The sequence below is a fragment of the Varroa destructor genome, unplaced genomic scaffold (assembly GCF_002443255.2).
Source record: "Varroa destructor unplaced genomic scaffold, Vdes_3.0 BEIS01000007.1, whole genome shotgun sequence".
NCBI classification, from domain to species: Eukaryota; Metazoa; Arthropoda; class Arachnida; order Mesostigmata; family Varroidae; genus Varroa; species Varroa destructor.
This window is the reverse complement of record NW_019211460.1, coordinates 4153088-4159087: the sequence shown is the minus strand read 5'-3', so window position 1 is coordinate 4159087 and position 6000 is coordinate 4153088.

Below are 6000 nucleotides of genomic sequence, written 5' to 3'. Positions count from 1 at the left end.
TGCATTCTAGTGCGCAATTTATCGGTCTCATCTACCCGCTGACATGGTACGGATACTTTTACCAAAAAACCCATACAAGTTCCTTTTCACAAAATAACCCGGGAAATGAGTAATACTTGTATTGACCTATCCGCTAAGATCTCAAAGAATCTGACCCGTTGCAACATATATTTCAATAAAATTCCTTGACAGTTTTCTCAACTTTCGCCCGATAACTCGCAACTCAGATGTGTACCAACTATCTCAATGGGGAATTTTTAAACTTTGCGTTAGCACAAGGACAATGCTTTATGATCTATACGATCGCATTGTTGTCGTGAAAATTACCTGCGGTACATTCAAACGCTATATTGTCATAGCTTCGAAGGCTGCTCTCAGGCATTCTATGACTCATAAAATCTCACTACGACAATATCATTTTCCAATTCAGTTACGCCTTGCTATGACAGTTCAAATAACTTGAAGGACAAATGAAAAGGTGATAGTTAATCAAGGTTGGCTAGACGTTACTTTCACTCGTGTGCAGGAGCTCTAAATCGTCAACGTCCTCCTCATGGATCATAAAAATATCGTCATGGCATCGTAGTGTTCTCTCAAATAGTGAGGTCTCACATCCATCAATAGGCAAAGATACAACTGTATTAATTCACATAGCTTTTAACTGGAAGCTTTATGCTCGACAACGTTGCCTTTACAAAAACAGCGAAAAAAAAAACTTTTTTTTTTTTCAATAAGAATTCTTTACAGAACAAAATTCAAAGCGAGCCAAACGGTCCTCATAAGGATTTCCAAAACTGAAAGATTGAAGGACTCAAAAGCATAGCAATGAGAAATAGCCTTGAAATAAAAATAAAGTACTTGACGTTGCCCCTGTTTCAAGTGTGATTAACCTTTGCCTTTAAGCACATAAAGTGAAATGTGTTTAATTACAAGATAAGATACAAGAAGCAAAAGCCCTTTGTGGGTACATAAGTCAATCTATCTTACTAAAAGAGTTAATGTATTTTGGGGAGGTCTATGCGGAAGACAAAACCGATTGAGGGGGAATACTTGTTCTCGAAGAAAGTTGTTTTTTTTTTTCAATGCTTATTTGAACAAACTGCTATTTGTGGCTATTTGCTTGACGACTTTTAAGGATATATGAAAGATCTACATTAAAAAGCGATGTGGTCTTTCAAACCCTACAACAAGCAGCTTGAAAGAAACGTCTCCAATTTTTAAGTTTGTGAAATTTAATCGTAAAGTAGTGATTTTTTTTTTATAAATAGTTCACAACTGGCGGCATGTAAACGATCGTGATTTTTTCGCCTCTACTACACGAATACTTTTTCTGAAAAGCAGGTTTTTTTTTCCTAGAAAGAGGGTGAGCGCGTAATACTGATTCCTTACTGATTAAGCAGAGATTAACTGTGGAAGGACACGGAGCTGGACAAAGTAAAGTCTCAGACTGACGCCGCGTGCACGGCCGATGATTCATTTTACACATGCAAGTTATGTGACCTTATACAGAAAATAGTTTTTTTTCGAGCAATAGGAGACATGCGGCATATTATTCCTTTCAATGAATGAATTGAAATCATGTAGAGAAACTGTTAGGGTACTCCATTAAAAAGCTGAGTCAGCCCACTAAAGTAACCAATTACTGCTGAAACAAGGCGATCAAATAAGTGCAAGCTGACGGGATCATCAACTTCAGATGGAATGATTCCAAATCGAAATATCATTACTTCGACCGGAGATTTGTAGTTTTAGGAGAATTGCAGCCGGACGTTTGCAAAGGTATAGGTGTGGAATAGATGTTTTTGTCAGGGTCTACGTGCAACACAAACCAAATATTAGAGCAAGTCGATGAAATAATTGCGGCGGAACTGTTAGACATTCTAACGGGAAAAAGAGGCAGGAAAGCTGTAGCAAGATGGATCTCGCTACTAGGTTGACGGCGTCATGAAAATAGACTTTCTTTAACGGGGTAGCTTCATCCACACAACAGAACTGGTTCGGGAAAATCTTAAATTATATGATATTACTGTAAAAGCTAAGTATAGCGTTAGCGAAATCCTTTTCGCTTATGGTGTCTGTCCGACTATATGTGATCTTTATCGTCGCAAACTTCTTATACACGTCTACGTGGAAAATTGTAGAGCTTGATGCGAATTACATTTCGGCAAAACATAAAAAAAAGATCAGAGAAAAGACGCTTATTTAGAAATATATATAGACTATGTTATTTGGTCCCATCAGAAACCTTAATTTTATAGCATATTCTGGATTGTACTTTTGCCTTATAGCTTTATTATATTAGCGGTTCAGTCGTTCAGTTCAGAGAGCACTGAGTAGGAAAGGTAAAGAAATCATCATTCTGTACTTCTTCTCTTTTTACCCTAGTAATTACCGCTTGCGACTTGTTTTTTTCTTTTAACTTAACGCGTAGTTGTGGTAGCATTGCTTCGATCAAAATGTACCATTAACTCCACATATTCACGTTTACCTATTCGTAATTCTCGATACTGAATACGACTAAATAGGCATGTGAGCCGAGTTAGACACTGTCATATTTTACCTAATACCTTCTGTAATGATAGGATGGATACGAAAAGCCCGAGGGTCTCTCATCAGACGTATAGAATTTGTACATCGAAAGCTGTCAAACGCTTCTTCTTAGAGGAATTATATACCAAATCCCAGGGCCCACGTAGGGTTCAAGGCGGCGATTTAATTGTAACGATAACGAAGTTTCAACAACTTATAAAGATTACTGTAGAATCGAGATGGGATGTATTTACTGTTTCATATCTACTGCCATCATACCCTGTATCTTGTAGAACTATTTGCTAGCCTGGCGGTAGTAAAAAAATCAGTCAAATCATACTACACAAGCCTTCTACAAAATTTATCGAGATTCATGACTGAATCAACACGCTACCATGAATATTCTCTTCTAGATGAATTGTTACTCTCATGATTCCACAATCATGTAACTAACTAGTTTTTATAATTTATTATAGTTCAGTGAGGCTCCATTTAGATAAAAAAAAAAGAAAAAAAAAAAGTTCTTTACTGTGTTATCAAGCGGTGATGATAGTTTCCTCCAGAGGAACGCTAATTTATCATCGTCACTACGGTCAAAACCATTTTTGAACAAAGGCGCTTAATACTTTCTTTGTATTAGATTATATGTTGGTATATGGACAGCTTAATAGCAAACAAATATACATAAAATCCCCTCTTTAAACGCATTTGTTTTCTGATTAGAGCTCCTTACTTTACACTACTGCAAAATCCAATATATAGGCTTCCTAGCACAAGATAACATAATTTCTCTTTCGTGTCTTTAGCATAATGATTTTGCCCTGTCAACGAGCCCGTAAGCGCCAGGCGCAGCTTGGCGCCTGCTTGATCCGTCGTTAGATTTATTGCCGTTTTAAGTTAACTCATAGCGATAGACTTCTTTGCCAACGAGAGCAATGGTGTGTTGGATACGCAAAGCTAAAAAAAAAAAAACTAAGTAACTTTTATATTTGAATTTGTCTTTCGTTAATGACGTAAATAATTTCCAACATGTTAATTATAATCTGATATTGCTTGTGGCGCGTTAGTCACGTCTCGTCGTTACCTAATCTAACTTAAGGTACGGTTAACTTCTATAGTGTGCACTATTTCAGTCGCTCGGAATCAGCAACCCAATTTTGGATCATGCATGAATAGGAGCGTTACAAATAACCTGTAACTAAAAATGGTATAACCGATGCCTACTTAAAATGTTTTATTACATAAGTTAACCTATCTCGTCATGTAGATCTACGGAATAGGTCCGTGTCTACATATGCTGTATTTACTCGAACTTCCTGCGAGGTCTATGTACCAAAGAACATCTTCTAAAATCCGCGAAAGTGCTTTTTTCGTTTAAAAATGTTATTGATGATTTTTCGACTGCGTCATTTGTTTTAGCCATCTTGTGTTTCTATATTGAGATATATATAGAGAAATGCAATCAAGTTTAGATCAGAAATTATTTTTTTACTTTGTCTGATGTTATATCCACGGACTTTGGAAATGATCGTACATGTCTCGCTCGTGGTTTCATATAAGTGTCACATCCAGAAACGTACGTAGTTAGACTTCTCAGATGAATAAACTGAGATAATTTAACAAACCAAATTGTGTGTTTTATCAAGCGGGGAAAGTTTACTGTGTTGAGAAGGAAGCGGACCATTGTCAAAATGCCCTGAATAGTAACGTATCAGTAAAGCCCCCTTAATGCCGATAGAATAACTACAACTAATTTTATGACCGTTTTGAAGTCTCCGTTTTTTGCCTTAATATTTTATGTCCAAGCACGTAGTAAGTCAAGAAAGTCTTTTCTTCAGCCCAGAAGGTATTATTTTTGACGGATCACTGCAAGGGAAAATAACGCTATAGTACTAAGGAAAAATGAAATACTTCAAGAGAAAAAATTATGAGAAGTAAAGATTCTTTGGTGTATTTGGCGAAAAGCTCTCCATAAGACGTTTTTTTTTTTCTCAAAATACATTAATCAAATCAAATTTTATTTATTCACCTTTGCTACTTTCAAACGCTTCGCCGAAATTCATCAATGCAGCCCAACAGCATAATGCCAGTATTGAAAAGGGTATAAAAAATAACTAAAGAATTACCTAAAACGGTTTGCATTATATGGATTATATCAGTATTGTTGAATCTATAAAACTAGTTTGAGGGGTTTGTCAGAAGTGCTAGAGATGGTACCAGGAAACGTCGAGCGGCACGGTATCTACCACAATTTGCCCCCATTTGAACTCGCGGAAATTTAGTTTCCTGCAGTGTCTATGGTAATGCCCATGCACGAGGAAGCGGGTGCCTGTTTAGCCGACTCGTCTTTTTGCATAGGCTAGTCCTCATCGCAGCAGAGGCAAAAAATCTTCACCGATCTCCGTGAATTCTTGCTCTCACTTCTTAAGATTCATCGTGAAAGCTTTGTTGCTGGGAGCTCAATGCGATGCCGCAGACCGTTAGACGACAATGACAAGCCAACTAAGAGATACGCGAAGCCATTTCAAGTCATTACATGTAATCCTAGCGTCCTTTTGATGGAAGGTGGCCAGACATGATTTAATTGTTCGAAGTTCTCAGCTGTATGATTATCCTAGAAGACGTTTATTCCATAGGTTGCAATCGGAGCTGCATTGAGATTTCATAAGTTGAAGGTAGCTGCTAGAGGCAGGCGATGGGACGATTTTATCGTCCATATGGTTAATACTACCTTCCTACATGTTTTGGTAATGTGCGCGGTAAAACTCCTGCCGTTTACAGATAAAAATAGCCCCAAGTACCAGGAAACCAGTTTACATAGGCAAGGGGCGATCTCGCGAGATATGAAATGCTAATTCTGTCCTACCTGCCCTTCCAAATTTCACCGCCTCTGTCTCGATCAGGTTCATGGTCAGTCCCAGATATGTGAAAGCTGCGTGGAATCGGGCAAGTGCTTGCCGCACTTGAACCATGTTTGACCGGTATATCACTAAATCGGTTGTGTTCAAAGTGACACCGACTGATTTCTTGACCCTATGATTTGATCAGAGGGGCCCTTCAGCGAAATAGAGAATAATAGTGGGCATAAATTAGCTTTTTGAGCCCGGCCTGTTGTTTGTATGAAGGACGAGGGTTTGGCCACTCCACCGTTAATAGTTATTCTTATCTCCCGGAGAATCAGAATGAGAAGGTCAAACACCTCCATAGGGACACCCACCTCAGCCAGCGTCCGTATAACTTTGCCTTTGGGCACCGACGTCGAAAGCTGCCTTGAAGTCGACGTATAGTATGTATAGCGCGACATGGCCAGTGCTCTCTTGACGTCAGGCATCAGGATCCTGCACATCCTCTTTATGGAATATTTTCTTCGGAACCTACGTTGTTTTGTTATGTTGTGATGAGTAGCAACGGCAATCTGCAAGCGCATCTTGAAGGACCGCAGTGCGGCTTGAGTTCGACTGGTCGAGGCGG